At 41.1% G+C, this 18672-nt stretch overlaps 1 protein-coding gene across 11 annotated transcripts in view; it reads right to left on the bottom strand.

Moving 5' to 3' along the window:
• MGAT4C (MGAT4 family member C) overlaps positions 1–18672 on the bottom strand; it is a 3121932-nt gene that overhangs the window by 2878265 nt on the left and 224995 nt on the right. For 8 of the 11 annotated variants that reach the window (XM_044088415.1, XM_044088414.1, XM_044088413.1 and 5 more), the window contains exon 2: positions 9739–9878. The exons of the other annotated variants lie outside the window; for them this stretch is intronic. The gene's annotated coding sequence lies outside the window, so the exon portion shown is untranslated. The remainder of the gene's footprint in view (positions 1–9738; positions 9879–18672) is intronic. 11 annotated transcript variants of the gene reach the window in all.

Genomic DNA, 18672 nt, shown 5'->3' with positions numbered 1-18672 from the left:
TTTTGACATGGATGTCTGAATTGATTTATTTAAGTAACCTTCTAAATGAATATTTACATTACCACATTGTGAATCTTTACATTTCGTTGGTCTATTTTACATTAGTCATAATCATACGGTTTATCTGTGTATATTATGGTTCATTTATATTACTAGGTGTCTGCAGTTCTTTTAATATATTGGCACAGTCCGTAGAACATATATATGTAGCTTACACAGTCAGACATTTGGAAAACATTATGTTGGTTCATCTTTCATATATATACATATATTTCTATTTCTCTATGAAGAATGTACCTTTCAAGCAATGTCTGATGTCCTCACTGTGTGGAATCTGTAACCCAAGTAAAGTTTGTTTGCTTGTTTGCCTTTAAGGCATGTAATTAATACCTAGCACATCTAATTTACTGACCAATTAAGGGTTTTACATGTAGTAGGTTGGACTGCATTGTATGTATTCTGAATAAGTCTGCTTATGAAGCAGGCGAAAAGAGCTTCAATAAACTATGGTGACTGCATTTAATTCCTGGTGTGCTCTGAGTGGTCACTGACGGTGTCTACAGTACCTCGTCTTTGCTTTGGACTTCATCGGCTGGTTGTCTGTGTTTGTTGTATGGGGAATGTCAAGTGTAGTCCCTATGTGTATTACTTGTGTAATGCCTTACTACGGCAGTGTAATTCCACCGGGTTTGCAGTTATGGGTGCCATCTTAGTCATACGCTTGTCCATCCATGTGAATTGCCTACTGGACACTGGTATACGGCTGTACACATTTCACACCTGCATTTTGCAGTCTCCGGTAGATGGTTTGCATTATTAGCGGAGAGTAAGGCAGGTGCTACGCACATCCCTCCCACGGGCGGGACAAAGGATTGCCTGCGAAACAACACCGAGGCCAGATTCTACATACCCAGACTCCCTTGACTGCAACAGTCGACAGTACCCATTACACATCCTTCATGTGCGGGACTGTGATGTGGACGCAGTTCTATGGACCCGCACCCTGGGTATTTCTGTGCATGTGTGCTGCATTTCATGGACAGCTATCATCAACATTGAACACGCTTGCGGTGCATATGTGTACCTGTGACGTGGTGACGACAATGAGGTCACGTGAGTAATGCAGGAAGCTAGCAAGCATTCCATGAATGGAATTTTTGGGTCCTACAATGGACACCGATGTGCATATGTCAAGTTAGATGTTGCTGGACTGTGTCCACCTGCCCAGTGCTTTTCACTGCTGGTGTATGTTCCCCAATCGCGGATGTCTGTTTCACTACCCAGTCTACATGGTGCTACATAACCAGGTGATTTAGTACTGTGAACAAATGACATACATCCAAAGATGCTGGTTAGCAACTGCTTCATATAAACCTCAGACATCCCAATGGGACATATCCGTCACCGTATTTCCAATATAACACCACCGGAACATGTTGATTACCTATGTTTTCATTTAACCATGTTGTCTTCATAGGTGGGAATGCCATAGTTTACATATCCTACTTGACGTTGTGTGTGTGCCATTAGTATGTGTTCCACAGGTCGCACATCTGTTCCGCTGTATGGTAGCGGGTGCTCCTCATTCTGTTGCTGGCAGATTGAGTGCTGTGTACGCCGGTGTTGGCACGACGGTCCGGCTTTGTATGTGGAATGTCAACTGTAGTCCCTATGTGTATTTCCTGTGTTATGCCTTACCGCGGCTGTGTAATTTACCGGGTTTGCAGTTGTGGGTGCCATCTTGGCCATACGGTTGTCCATCCATGAGAATTGCCTACTGGACACTAGTATAGGACTGTACACATTTCACACCTGCATTTAGCATTCTCCGGTGGATGGTTTGCATTATTAGCGGAGAGTAAGGCAGGTGCTACGCACATCCCTCCCACGGGCGGGACAAAGGATTGCCTGCGAAACAACACCGAGCCCAGAGTCTACATACCCAGAATCCCTTGACTGCAACAATCGACAGTACCCATTACACATCCTTCATGTGTGCGGGACTGTGATGTGGACGCAGTTCTATGGACCCGGTACCCTGGGTATTTCTGTGCATCTGTGCTGCATTACATGGACAGCTATCAGCAACATTAAACACGCTTGCGGTGCATATGTGTACCTGTGACGACAATGAGTTCAGGTACGCATTGAAATAAGACATCATTCTGTTCTTTCCACAATTTTTGGGTCCTACAATGGACACCACTGTGCATATGTAAAGTGTAGAGCTTGTCGGACTGTGTCCTTGTGAGCAGTGGGTTTCACTGATGCTGTGTGTTCAGCAATCGTGGATGTCTGCTTGACTACCCATACTGTGTAGTGCTACAGGAACCATGTCTTCCGACACCAGAACCCAATGGTGTACATCCAATGTTGCAGGTTAGCAACCACTTTCATACCCAGGGATCACGATTGGGAGGTATTGCCACTTTATTATCGGAACAACACCTCCAGACTGTGTACATCACGGGAACTTTAGGCCAGTCTTACCGGCCATTTGCAATTGTAATTAGCACACACGTGTCAATACATGTATGATAAGACATATTATCATGCAGAAGTTAATCTATGTTATTTGGACATTGGCTTCTGCTATTGGCATCCGTTGCTGTGAGTGTTGCCAGTTACCATACACATTGCTTGCTCAGAGGCAGACTACACAATTCTGCACACTACTGTGGTCTCCTTTAAGGACCCTGAGCCAGTGGTCGACAGTACTGCAGCCACTGCATCAATCACATTTGCCATCTACCAGTACCTACAGGACTGCACGAACCAGGCATTCACTTACCCAACTGTAGTTCATTGTACCAATGCCAAGCATCCAGTGTGGTGTACCCCAGCCATACACAGGATGTACAACACGAGGAGGTGGCTACTACAAGGTGGAGCAGACACCTTGTGAGGTATGACACCCTTGGTCATCATATGTGTAGAGTTACACACTGTCGTGCCATGGTCCAGGGCACATTCCACAGATATACCTACATGGACCTGGCTGACAATCATACCACCTTCAGTTGCTATGCTCAACACCTGGGAGGTCACTCCCACATATGCTCTGACTGGGTTCACAAAGAGGTGGAGTTTACTCAACATACACACATTGCCAACAAACAGGCTGACAAGTCCAGTAAGGACATCTCCACACCCTCCCCCACACATGAGGAGATGTCTGTACCAGCGGTTTGTGGTCACCAAATGTTCTGTGACACACAGGTGGGACATGCTCTCTCCAGGGTAGTGGACATAGCATCCATGGGACCAGCTGGTGACCCCACTGTGTACTCCACTATCTCATTGACGTATTAGACCCACAGTTAGGACAGCTATTTCTTTGTAGCCTCACCTCAGGTAAGGTACCCAGGTTGTGTCGCATGGCAACTGTAGTCCCACGTCACAGGGCCAATGCCTCCACTGAGCCTGGTTATTACTGTCCCATTACCATGAGGAGACCTATCTGCAAAGACATGGGGAGGGATCATACTGCGGCTCGTATATGACTGCATAGGGGACATACATACTTTGCATCCAACATGGTTTGTCTTGTTCAGGGGCGGTTCATGCCTTTAAAGCATGGGTGAAATTTTCGGGACAGTCACCGAGGCCATTGATGGGGGTGTTGCAGTCCATACAGCCTACCCTGACCTGGCAAAGGCCTTCATCACATTACCCCCCTCAAGTATCGTTGATAAACCCATTGGCTGGGATGTGAACACGTACATCACAGAATGTGTTGGCAACTGTCTATGCGACACAACCCACACGGTCATAGTTGCTGGCAGCGTGTCAGACCTACTGCCTGTCGCAAGTGGTGTCCCATGGGGCCCTTCCGTGGGTCCACTCCTGTCATACATCTACATTTCCACGGTACAGGCACACACAGGGGTTTTGTGGGCAACATTGTTTGTAGATGACTGCAAAACAGGTGCCATAGTGGGACGGACATCCGACACAGATATCCTTCGAAGGGGCCTCCCAGATATGCATATCTGCTGTCAGGGACATGTCCCACAGCTAAATGCTAAGTAATGCAACATCATACCTGTGGAGAACTACTAGGTCACCCCTGTCCAGCATACAGGTGGCTGTCCACTCAGCACAGGGGTGATTACCAGGGATCAGGGGACAGAGTTTGCCAGTCACCATTCATTCAACACACACACGTTGCTATCGTGGTTGTGTGGGACTTCTACATTGCCCACCTGTTTGTGCAGGGATTCACATCTACATCAGGCTAGGTCATTGTCTCCTTGTACCCATTACGTGTTACACCTATGATTTACTACATTGCCCCATTCAGACTGTATCTGACCATACACCTACAGCAGCTGGGAAGCCCTCATAGGTTAATTGTTGTACAGATGCAGGATGACATCATTTTGTGTAATGCTGCCCCACTTGTAGGACCCCTGCCACATCACGTCACATACCTGCTGTTTAGTGTTGACCTGTGCCTGACATACAAGGCCATGTCAACCCATATGTCATGTGTATGCTTCACCTACTGTATCTGCATCCCTCTGAACCACTAGGGCAGGTGACATTTACCTTGTCACAGTCATTAATGGGATGTGCTGGAGTGACACATATATCACCCAGACACTCATAATGCTGTGGATCTACATCACAGTACATGTGAGACAGAGATCCTTCCTAGCCTTGTTCGTGGGTGTGTTGTCCATTGGATGGAGAATTGCAGGTATAGGCCAGGGATTACATAATTATCCCTGCTTGACGGAGGTACAGCACTATCATGGGTATTTTATCTGAAGCACAGAAGGTTGGCAAAGTCATCCTAACTATGGTGTAGTGTTATGGCTGAACCTGGGACGATGGCCTACCCTGTACCTATGGACGTATGAACCTATATTCATAGTTTGTCACATTTACAATTGTCTATCCCCTATACTCTTTCTCCAGTGTATATTTCTGTGGCACATGATTGTCCTCTGTATTACATGCAGGTATGCTGTGTACAGTGCACATACGTCACAGTTGATGACAGTGTATCTGTGTCCCTAACACTGTGATACCGAGGACTACCACACATCCTTCACAACATTACATGCATATGTCCATTCTATTCTTCTTTGGCCTATGGGGGTGTTAAGGCAAACATTACACAAGTCCCTGTTTGTGCATGCTTCATGTTGGTGTTTGACCAGGCTCCGTTGCAGTCGTGTGTTGGACAGTAGTGTTTCTGTGTGTTTGCCATGTGTTTTTATTGCCGGTACATCTGTGGGAGGTGCGGTTGGCACATGTTCCTCTTTGCAGGGACACCCATCCTGGGGTTTGTGTCATGCATCTGCACTTGGCACGTGCCATATGTCCTGTACTATTCCCACAATCGTGTATGCCTTCATGCACTACTACTGCGTGTTACTGGCTGTTTGTATGTGGTACACATGGACATTGTGATGGTTGGCTTGACCTATTCCCATGCTAGACCGTACACATCTGTCAATTAAGTTGTTTAAATCAAACTGTAACACTCATTCGTATTTTCAAACTGACAGTCAATAACACAGGAAGCTGAGATTAATAACGTTTTACTACTGTGCAGCAGGAGGCAAAGAACTATGCAGTAAATGTTTAGACATTTGTTTTACTCTATACATGTTACAGCTGTATGAACATTGGGTATACTATCATCTTTTGCACACATTAATGATGTGGTCAGTCACAAGGCATTTACATCGCTAGAGTCCACAATGTTGTATTCCTACAACAGTGCTCAGGTAATGCTTATTAAATGTTTTCCCATGAGAATAACACAGCCTTGCAAGGCACCTTGTCAATTACAGTGTCCTTCTGTGATTGTAGCTGTTTCAAGGACCCTAGACTGTTCCGATACTGTAGTCGGTTAATTTCTTAATACGTTGCTTTGTCTCTCTGGTAAGGAGTTGTGCTGTTATCTTCGATAGAGCTCACAAGGCCATCCTCCTCAGGGGAAGGGGTGATGTTATGCATGTACATACATTTATTGTTCTGTAACCCAGCAGATAATTAATGCTGACAGACATAAGCCTGCTGTACTGGTTACTGCCAGGATCAGAATTCCATCACACTACAGCTTAGCTTCACCAATTACATGCAGGCTTAGTTCTACTGCCATATTGTACGGTACAATTCAATGCATTATCTAGTATTTCGAGTCTAAACTGGCACTTCATATGTGTTTCTATATATATTTGTCGAACAACATCCATCCGGCCATATGCATGTTGTTCCGTCCTTTACCTTGACCGTGTGTATTTGGCCGTCTGGCAACGCTACTCTCCACATGTGATGTCCCACCTTGCCCTTCTTTGCCTGTAGCACCCTGTTAGGAAGTCCTGTTTGGTGGGCACGTGTTCCGCTATATGTGATCGACTTCACTGCATAGCTAATCATCGATGCGGTGGTTCAACAACCCGACTTGTCCACATGTGTACAGTTATGTGCACCGTGTCGTATGCAAACCTATATGGTTTCGACGGGTACATACCACATGCAGGATGTACACATTCTGCAGACACATTCACATGCAGCCATTTACATATCTGTACCTGAGGTGGGTTGGTGACATGTGGGGTACGTATTTGCCCACGTGGCATTGCCTAACACAAACATCTTACCACATTTCAGGTATGCACATTGTGTGTGGATGTATAGCTGCACACGGATGCTAGCGGGTTAGGGTGCACAGGTGTACATGGGTGGGACTGACATGTACAATGAGGCTATTGTGTATTACATCTGAATGCATGGGTTCTGCTTCTGGATATTACACTTCAACATACGCCATCCAGTGTATGCGACAGAGACGTTGCTGGGTGTGGGATATGTTGCTATGCACATGTTTGCCTGTGTTTAAGGTATCTTGATTCCTTACTGTTGTTATGTCAACACAGCTACCCGTCTATGTACTCTCACTACTGCTTGTGACCATTATGGTTGGCACCTTTTCCAATGCTCATAGTGGGGCATGTTATGTGGAAACTTCGGAATTTGCAGGACTACACATACCCACGGCAAGTGCAGTTGACAGAACTTCACTTGTTTGCCATACTATAAGCTTATTTTGTAAGCATTTAGGTTCCTTATTCATTTTCTTCTGCCATGTATGTGTTTCATATACAAATGTATTATGTTTTATACTACTATTACATGTATATTGCGGGAATATTTTTGGCAGGGGATCTGAGGTCATTTTCCATTTCTCCGATTGTTGCAGGGACACAACTGTCCAATCAGGGACTGTCCATGGCACATTGGGACAGCTGGTAACCCTGGTGACCATGCCCATGTCACTACTGGGGTTGCCACCTTTTCCAGTTTCCAAGCTGGGATATTTACGGGACTCACATCTGACTTTACAGGCCGACACATACACACGGTCACTATATAGCATAGGACTTCACTTGTTTGCCTAAATAAAAGCTTATTGTTGTGGCAGTTTGCTTGCTTATTCTGTTTCTTGTGACATTTAGGTATTTCAGTTACAGAAATAACCAATTCATGCTACCATTACATTACATACGGGATATCATTATGTCCTACAATCTTAGCACATTTGCCATTTTAATACGTTTTTTCGGGACACAACTGCCCATAGAGAGACTGCCCCACCCAGAGTGGAATAGGTGGTGACCTTAGTCGCTGCTCCTATGTCGGTGCGGCGCGCTGACATGCTGCTGTACACCTTCTCTGAGTGTAACCACTGACGGTGCATTGCGGGACAAACGCGGTCTTATGCGTATCCTTTGCTCCTTGGATGGGTACACTTAAGCCTTCGTGGCTTGTATTTGCTTCTCCATTTATTTGGGACGGGTACTATGCTGCATACTCTACGTGCGTTTCATTCTGCACGGGACCTGGCTGCTGCCATTACTATTATGGGCGGACAGTGGCTGTCAGCACATTAGGTTGCTCACCTCATGCCGGCTTAGACACGCCTCCAGACGCATCCTACCTGGGCTCGCTCACGTACACTACGCACGTGTCTGTGGTTGCGGTGCACTCTCATTAATATGCATATGGCGCTACTGCGCCGGCTATTCACTGCACCGCCGGCGCAGACCTTACGCCGGCCTTGCGCCGAGCTTCATGAATCCCGGGGTAAATCTTATAATAGTATATATATATATATATATATATATATATATATTTTTTTTTTTAAACACTACTGCTATTACATTTATCTCTCATAGTATATTTCAGATGTCATGTTAAACTATATTGATTGTTAAATAAGAACAATTAACTGCTTACAAAATAGCCCTTTACTAAGGCCACTTGTTGCCATTTCTAAGTATCTAATATAGCATATTTGACATTTACAAATGTATGTCAGAGTAGGCAAATAAACATTGTTTCCATTTCCAAATACAGCTATGCAGATGTATACTATATTATTTTAACACTGTGTCTTCAAAAGAGAAGGTGCAATCAATGTTTCCAATATGAGTCTCCAAATTAAAATTTCTGAAGAACCAATTTACTGAGCACAGCTACTTGAGAAAAGCAACCCTAAAAAAAATTAATTGTGAAATTTTTATTGGGGGTCTTGCCCCCTATTCTCCTAAGTCCCTCATATCCCCAACTTAGATTTACCACCACCACTATCACACTAGGATGAAGAAGGGAGAAATCTCCTACAATAAAGGAATATCTGCTGGTGTACACTTAAAACAGCACTAACAGTGATTTCTTATATAAATCTGTGATCAAGAAGATTTACTTTGTCAAGCTCTCACTCAACAAGTTGATTTCTTCATGATTTATATCATGAAGCTAATACAAGAATTTAACTCATCGTTCCTTTATATTCATAACATAAATTTATCATTCAAGGAACTTATTACTGAATTTCTCTGTAACATCCATTCTTTACTTTACTGTATAATTCTCTCACCAATGTTATAACTCCTTACATGATTCTGTTTAATATCAAAAGAGGAAAAATATATCACAAGTGCATAGCATACTCAGCAAATGTATGCGTGCACTACTTTCAGCTCATATATCTTATAGCTTGAGAAAAATAAAGGATGCCCCATCCACTATACTCCACATAAAATAGTATAAACAGATTATTTCATCAGCAAACAACAATATGGCAGCTGTATTAAATAAAAGTATTTCACCAAACTAAATGGAACAGTTGCATTGTTTATATGTTTCTAGCTGATGTCTAAAACATGTTAAACAAAAAGAATCTTAGACTATCTCCAGTAGTCTCAATTATTACAGAAACTATGAATACATCTTTATTTTTGTTTTGAATTCAATTTTTTTTAATATGTTATTCTAAATGATTTATTTTTCTTCTTTTTTCTTAGCATATTATACATAACTTTTGTATAGTTACATACAAATCAGCATGCATTTCATTTTCAGGAAAAGCAAGTAAACTCTGCCTTCAACCCACATATCAAACCATATGACTTAACAGAAGAAAATATATGCAACATATTAAATATTAATTCTTGTAAGCAGCAGACTTCACTAGAACATTAAGCAGAAGTGTTATTTGTTTATTTTACTAAAACTAATCTCTTTATAGTTTTTATCTTTTAATGAAATATAACATTTGCATTGAATGAAACTATTTTTCCTAATATTACAAAGGTACACTTTCAATTGTACATCTACCACTTACCTTGATAATCTAACCCTCACTTTACTTTGCATATAGAGTTATACAAAAATTAGAAAAAGAAAAAGCTAAAAAAAAGTGTAAATCTTCATTACCTTAATGTTCCATGCCTTTAAGTTCTCATCCATACTTTTGAATTCACAGCCATTCCACAACTGGAAAGGATAAGCCAACCATTCCACAGAGGTGAAAAGAGATTCTTTATGCAGTCTGTCTCACAAGCTTCAACAACTATCTAAAACACAAATTTTTTGGTGAAATATGAAAGGAAAGTGTACCTGAGGTTACTTTGACCACAACAGCATTAAACTGATTAAAACTATTATTTTAATATTTTTAAATTATATTTTTGGAAAATGAAGCCACATTGGCAATCTGCAAATTAAAATATGCAAACAGCCATCTTAAATGCATCTCTAAACTTAAATAACTGGGACTGTAGTATACTCTTGATCGATTAAATGCTCTTTGAAATAAAACATTCACATTAAAAACAACTGGCTTAGTTTTTGTTTAAAACAGTGAGACCATTTATTAAAATAATACAGAAAATTGTATTTGAAGCAATGTTCCTTTCAGTTTTCAGGTTAGACTTTTTCGCCTAATAAGGAAACAGATATAAAACCTAGGTATGTACTTTGTATGTATATTTCCCTAACACATTTTACTTCAGTTTCCTGAACATTACTTGCCCTTTGATTTCTTTGGTACAATACTTTTTTCAACGGTCTTTCTTAATGTGCCTCTTTACAGAAGTGCAGTCCATTTTTCATAGTTAGAGACTTTATTATAGTTTTTCACAAAAGACATAAGACTCATCTAGTGTATTAACTACAATTGTCTCATAAGGCAGCAAATGTTTTAGTCTAGATGGATAAAGAATATGAACTTCAATATTGTTCTTTTTATGAGATTTCACCATGGGTCAGCATCTTTTTCTCTTTTCTGTTGTTTTAGTAGGAAGTCATGATCATATCTAAAATTATTATTACACCACAGTATTCTTACTAGCTACTCCAAACCAAGAACTCAGCTGAAAGCCCATCTACTAAAGCATGGCCATTGCAACTGTTTCATCTCAGGTTAAATTTTATAATTGTACAATTGTTCTTTTCCTGAAGCAGTATTTTTCAGAAAGCCAGATATAAGACAATGTAATAAAGACTAAGCAAATATACCCAGTAAAACTTTACAAAAACACAGTATAAAACACCATAAAAATGAAAAAAATGAAATAAAAAAAAAACTTATTTAAGTTCTAAGTAATAGTTCCACTATGTTGGATATTAATGTACATATGTAAATATATATTACTTAGAACCTAAATAAGTTATGTTTCTTCAGTTTTTACTGTGTTTTATACTGTGGTTTTATAAAGTTTTATTGACTATATTTACTTAGTCTTTATTACAGTTTATTATATGTATGTGACACCCCTGCACTGGCCAAGTAATCAAGGAGCCTCAGTCCTCACCACTGGCAACAGTGGGGAACATACAAACTGGAAGGATGACAAGTACACACACAGTAAAGTGCATTTTCTCTTAAGAGAACACAGAGATCACAGTCACTCTGGGCCTGGTATCTCCTTTTTTCTCCAGATCCCCAACATGACTCCCCACTGGCACAGCTATAGAGTTGAGATCTCAGCTGAGTGGCGAAACTAAGAACTTCAGCACACTCTCTGTCCAACCAGTTGTTTGTGTCCCTGGCCAAATAGCTGACACACACATACTTTGAGGTTTGATTTATACACACACACACACACACACACACACACACACACACACACACACACACACACCCGGGAAAGGCTGGCACAGGTTTACTAGCTATGCCCCCTTCTGCCCAGACTATAAGGTAGTTTTCACTACCACCAGCCAGCTCCTTATCAGCTACTTTAAGGCCCTTAATAAAGGATGTCCAATCTTACTGTGTAATGTTAGTATTAATCCAAATGGTAGTTTGACTAAGAGACAAGGCTATTAGGAGTGGCCTGTACAGTGTCACCAAATAAATATGCAAGTACTCTCAGAGCTTAACTATCTCTCACAAATATCAGCCACAAAGATAGGTTTAAATATATTTAATAATAAATAATAAGAACAAGAAAATACCCAGTAAGTAATCAGTTACATCAGAGTTGAAAATTATAGGAAATATTTAAAACAACATTGCAGGACAGTCTCAGATAAATAGAAAACATCTAATCTATACTTTACTATATTCCTATCTGAATCTAAGAGAGTTACTATGCCCTAAAAATTTACTTACAGAACAACAAGCAGGTAGAAGTGGTGAGTGGATGTTTCTAGGTCAAAGACAAGATACAAAATGTGCTCTGTCTCTCAGAGAGTTCTTAAAATTAATATCAAATATTACTGCTGGGATACTTGAAGCATGACATCACTTTTTGTCACCTGACTGCAGTTCCTAGGCTATGCCCCCATTGTTAGAAACTACTAGTATTTAACATCTCCCTGATGAAAACAAATAAACAAGGGCCGTCTTAGATCTTTTGGAAAATGGTGGAAGTCGTAAAATAATTTACATTCCTCCACATGTTAAGACAATACAAAAAACTTCTAGTTCTAGACATTGTGTCTACTACTGCACTGACACTGAGAGATAACATCTTTTGTTTATGGCCTAGCTATAAAGTAACTTAGCCTCAACTATTCTTAAATTTTGCAAGTTAATCTTCTATGTTCCATTACGGTACACTGTGGATACATCTTTGACGCTCAGTACTGTCCAAACCCTGTTCAATACATACTTTTTTACCAGCAGTTTGATACACACATAACATACAGATCTAATATAGTAGTAACACAAGGAATTGCATCATGCTGGTTTTCACAAATGACATATAACTACGTATTTACAAAATTCCAGATAGCTGTGCTGGCAGTGTCTCCTTCTGTCTGACTTTTGTATAAATCATACTAATATTCACAAATGACATATAATAATTTATAAAATTCCAGACAGCTGGGCTGGCAGTATGGCAATGTATACAGATTTTTTTATATTTTATTCAGTCTTTGTATGGCAGAGAAAAAATGTTTTTGTGGTGTGTTTTTTAAACTTCACTTCAGGTGTTTGCATTTTGTCACAATTAAATTAAATTATGTCACAATTAAATTAAATTAAGACTATCAGCTGATTAGTGCACATATATATTTTTTATTTATTTAGCATTTGTCTACTGGGAAACTACGACTTGAAACTAAGCCAATATTTCAGTGGAGGCTCAGGAAGAAACACTCTAGACACATGTCTTTTTAATGTGGAAGAAAACCCAGTACCCATAGAAAACCCACATGAATGCAGGGAGGAATGCAGACTCTGCACAGAAGGCACTTCAGCAGAGACTCAAACCACAGAACCTGTAGCTATTAGGCGACAATGCTACCGCTGCACCACTGGAACTGATTCAGTGGGTTTATTGTATTCTGAAGAAGTCTTACTGACAAAAAGCTGACTTGTGTTCACTTAAAGCTTACATAAACATTTCTTTCTTGGTTTGTGGCTATGGGGGCGAAAAAAGTGGCTGAACTCCCCCCCCTGGAGGCAGGAGCACTCCCATCTGCATCTGGGTCTGTAGAAAGCGATGCATCAACCGGTCCATGTCGGCATCGGAGAGGCTTCGGGTAGACCTAGATGAGGCCGCCGAAGCTGGCCTGGAGGGCTGCTGCGACAACCTCGAAGATGGCTGGGACTCCTCTTCTGGCTCTGGCGAGAAGCGTGGAGAGTGGAGCCAAGAGGGGGAGGACCGGGGAATCTTCTGAGGGGAAGAAAGGAGTTTAGCCAGCGGGGCCGAAGGGGCTGACTCAGCCCGCCGCTTGTGGCTCCTGTGCTTCTGTCTATCTCTATCCCTCTCTCTTTCTCTCTGCTTCTCTTTCTCCCTCTCTCTCCTTTCCATTTTCCTTGTTTCTTTCTCTCCCTGGCAAACAACGGGAGTTTGAGTCCCAGCCAGGGGAGACAAGGTAGCAGGCTGAACAGCCACAGCCGCGGCTGGAGCCACTGAGGGAGAGGAGGAAGAAGCTGAGTCCGAGGGTATAAGACCCACCAGGATAAGCTTGTTCCTCCTATCCCTCAGGGCCCTGGAGTTAAAAGCTGCACAAATATGGCAGCCTGATGAGAGGTGTGCAACCCCGAGGCAAATAACACACTGAGTGTGGCCATCGGCTGGGGAGAGCTTATGGCCACACTCAGAGCATTTAGAGAAAATGGCCTTAGGGCCTTCGGCCATCCTAGATACTTACCACACGCACTCACACACACAAGACTAAGGGTGGGGATAGAAGTATTAAAAAAAACTAAGATAAGATGGAAAAGGGAAGGTCGATAAATGAACAATCTGACACACACACACACTACTCACAAAAAAGAAATTATTTTAACAACTACTCACTAACTCTTAACCGGGAGCTCGTAACTCATGCTTGTAGAAGCCGCAGCAAACGAGATCTGGGGGTTGGAAGGAGATGGCAGGGTATTATGGGTAAGGGGAGGAGCTTGGAGCTCAGATCTCAAGCTTGGAAAGCTGCTGGCTCAGATGAAGGTCGGATCCGATACCCACAGGTTGCTGATCAAATGAAGTTAACTACTTCAGATCTTACATCATCACAACGAATTATGCAAAAAAAAAATCCTAGACTTCCCTAATGACAGCTGTTTAAACCAAATAGTTGTAGTGGTTCAAAAATACTGAACCTAGTTCTCACCAGTTTCGCTCCCTGTCCCCTATGCTCAACACATAAAGTTACCATATCGCTGGTCAAGTCAGACTACCATTCAATTAACACTATGAGGGTGAAACCTGATTTACTACAAAACTCTTTTGTGTTTAGAAACTACTCTAAGGAAATTTTTTTCCAGCTAACTGATGACCTGATGAAATTGAAGCATCCTCCTCACCTTGATAACCACATCTTGTATACTGCTGTATTTCTGGATAATTTCTATGCCTACCTCAAAATATGCGTTGATGTATTGGTCCCCATAAGACATGCATACAATTCCAAATTCACGAAATAATAATTGGAAGAATAAACAAATCGGAAGAATAGCCTGTAAGAACAAACTTAATACCTAATCATCTAGAGGAGAACTAGGGAGGATGAACAAAGAACTCAGGAAACAAAATCAAAACCTTCAAAAGCAAGAATCAATTGAAAATTAGTACCTATACTAAGGAGAACAACAAAGTCTTCTTCATCCATGCCAGATACCTTATGAGTAATGCCCAGCAATGCTTGGAGCCAAGTACATAGCAATAACGCATACTCACCCCATGAGCCAATATATTAGCAGACATATTCATTGCAAACTTTACTCCCCTATCTTCCCCTAACTTTTAACATTACATTAGAATACCCACACCACCCCCTCTGACTTCAGAACATGTTCTGACTGCTCCCTCCAAAGTCAAAAACGTTACTCACCTATCTTCCCCTAACTTTTAACATTACATTAGCATACCCACACCACCCCTTCTGATGACTTCAGAACATGTCCTGACTGCTCTCTCCAAAGTCAAAAACACTAGCTCCATGGTTCCTGATAATGTGACAGCACTAAGTACTGTCTAGTAGACTCACTACTATGCCTCTAAACTGGATTTGTACCAGAGTTGTGGAGAAATGCTGTAGTCATCCCACTCCACAAAGAAGTATCCACCACTGACCCTGGAAACTACAGTCCTATAAGCTTCATCAGCCTTGTCTGAAAAGCAATGGAGCACAACATTAAGGAACTTATTAATAAGGAAATAAGCAAGTCTACAAACCCTGGTCTCGTCTCAGCTTGGATTTGTTAAAGGCAGGTCCTGTCTCCTTAATCTGGTGGACTTCTTTGAACAAGTTACTAATGCACACGACATAGACAAATCAGTCCACACTGCCTATCTGGGCCTAGCCAATCCCTTTGATATTCTCCTACATTCTGTCATTATCGGATTGTAAACTGACTTACTGACAGATGCCAATTTATTAGTGCTGCAGACATGGGAAAAGTGTACTAACCAGTGTCCTTTGACCACTTCTGTCTTTTAGTTACTTCTCTAATGTCAGGACTGACATCAAGGGTCTATGGTTGATTAAGTTTGCAGATTGCTGTAAACTCAGAGCTGTCAAAATTTCCCATCCATCCTCCAGAATCACCAGGATGGCCTAACACACCAACAAGTGGTGCCTGGATCATGGCTTTAAATTAAATACCATAAAATGTAGCATTGATTCCTTTGGAAAATCTAGGCAACAATACACTGACCACACAGGTGACACCCTTTGATCATCATGTATCCGCAGTCAATAGGAAATCATTTTTATCTAGCCAGACTGATGGCCAGGATATATCTTCTAGATCTAAGGAAGCTATCATCCCTCTCTGCTATTCCCTCATCAGGTCCATAACAATTTATAATGCCCCCTGTGGTGTATTTGTATAGACATATGAACTAGCTTGACAGACCAGAGCACTTCCTCACTAAGACATTCAAAGTCATGTCTTCCCTCTGCTACACAGACCACCTTAAAGTTCTCTCTCACTGTTTTCTGTTTCCTATACACTCTTGAGAGGGGAACTTTGTGTAGCCTCCAAAGCCTCCAAGGATCCACTCCAGTACAACCTCCTGCACTTCCACAAAACAAATAACACATTAAACACAAGAGATCTAAACTTCCACTGAAACAAAAATAGGATCTACTGGCATGGTAGATTTCTCTCCCAAAGAATTCTTCTTTTATGGAATAGATTTCCCTTAGATGTACAACAAAGAAGCTCCTTGACCCACTTTAACTTTAACCTGACAAATGGATAGTCACTTATAAATACACCCCAGGTCTAGCTCCTCATTGAAAAGGATCGAACCTAGGTATTAATTATTCATGCCTATGGGTACTTGCAGTCGGGGATGTTGTCGCTAGGCTGTAAATGTTCTACCATATCAACAGCCTAGCAATAATGTATAAACCTATGAACCTATGACAGGTGCACCCACTATAACAAAACATGAGCCCTGCATGTGTACAGCATACCACCACCATTTATTATACAAACATGCTATACAGGACAAAGAGTTTGCACATATGCTTTGTAACTTTGTAGCAAACCTAAAATGTGCATAAGGTGTCACATATAGACAATGCTACTTTGTTACTGATTTGGGGGCACTGTCGTTTTGAGGAAGGTGCTGGTACATGATTTACATGTAGAAATACATTGTGTGAGTGAAGATGAACATGTATTCACATTGGTCACCCCAAGGAGGAACAGGAGTAAAGTTATGAATGGAACTAGATGCAGGGGCAGCAGTCACCCTAGTAAAAGTAGGGTTAAGTTATGAATGGAACTAGATAACAGGGTTAGCAACATCCCCAATTTCTGATATTGTCTACACAATATAATTCCCAAAATATAACTGTTGAGAAACAGCAGTATTATAAAAAATACGTGCACAGATGACAAAATGACCCTGTATAGTAAAATCTGTGTACCACTGAAGTAGAATGGTTAAAAATTGTGCCTCTTACTACTTCATTTTGCTTGTGCTTATGTGTTCAACTGCATTTAGTTTGCCACATTTGTTACTGCTTGTTGGTAGCCTTATACTTTTTTGAGCTGTTTTTTGCTGTTGTGATTGTGAACTAATTTATCACATTTGCACTGTTTTAAAGCAATTTACTGATTAACTGCATTTCATTACTGTTTAATTGTATTTCATTGCTATTTACACACCTCCATCTAGAACCGACTTAAACTTTATGACCATGACTATCACACAACTAAGTCTAGTCTGTCTTCTCATAATTCTTTATAACTCCACAAGTTATCTCTCTAGCAATATCCCTAAACTTAGTAGCACAACACTATATTATGCACTCTTATATACAGACACCGCACATTATAAAAATATCTGCCCACAATTGTTTAAGAACTACATAACTGACCAATTCAAATCTAAACACATATGCTTTCATTCCTTCTCAAAAAACACAATACTTTCTCACACTCATCACCAAACCCAAACAACTGTATCACCATTTCAACACTAGGCTCACCATAAGTGGGGACATACACCCCAACCCAGGCCCAAATCTATCCTGTCCTACACAAATTTCTCCAACCCAATTATCAAAACATAATACTCCCACTATCTTCATCCCTGGGCAAATCAACAGCAGCAAAACCAACCATCTCTCAATGCTAAATATTAATATTAGAAGTATCAAAAATAAAATACCTGAACTCCAGCCACAATAGCACACTACTCCCCAGACATTGTTGCTTTAACAGAAACCTGGCTAAATAAAAACATAACTATCTCAGAAGTTCTCCCTACTGGCTACAATATCATTAGACAAGACAGACCACTTCGTACAGGGGTTGGAACTGCCTCACTATACAAGTCCAACTTAACTTTACGTCAAATACCAAACTCCTACCCCTCCCCCAATAATTGGGACATACTTATCTCACAACTTCAACTTCACCCTAAAAAGATCATCATCATGATTGTGATCTGTATTCCACCTGGTAATACACCTGCTAGCCTTGAAGACTTCTTATTCTGGTATTCTTCCACATACTCACAAGAAACCCTTATTCTGGAGGATTTCAACCTAGATTGGTTCACCTGTATATCAGACACACCAAGTAATCTAATAAATCTCCATGGCTACCAGGAGCTAGTCCAAATTCCAACTAGATGTGATAAAAAAAATCTAAAAGGGAATCCATCCTTGACTAGGTCCTAACTAAGGACCCCACATTGTACCCCCACACAAGCAGTCTTCCAGATACCTTAAGTGACAACAAAATAATATACCTTATACATAGTAGAACAAGCCTATGCAAAACCACTAACTATAAATCCACTAGAAAAACAAAAAATTTCTCTCCTGGGGACCTCAATACACTACTCTGTAACTGTGAATTGCCCCCCTAAAAACCCTCCCACTTGACCAGGCTGTAGCATATTTCTACAACACCTAGACACTGTCGCTCCATTGCATAAGATCAAG

This window comes from Protopterus annectens, chromosome 11.part0, assembly GCF_019279795.1.
Source record: "Protopterus annectens isolate FY-2018-M chromosome 11.part0, PAN1.0, whole genome shotgun sequence".
NCBI classification, from domain to species: domain Eukaryota; kingdom Metazoa; phylum Chordata; order Ceratodontiformes; family Protopteridae; genus Protopterus; species Protopterus annectens.
The sequence above is the reverse complement of the archived record's forward strand: the minus strand, read 5'-3'. Positions and strand labels throughout refer to the sequence as shown.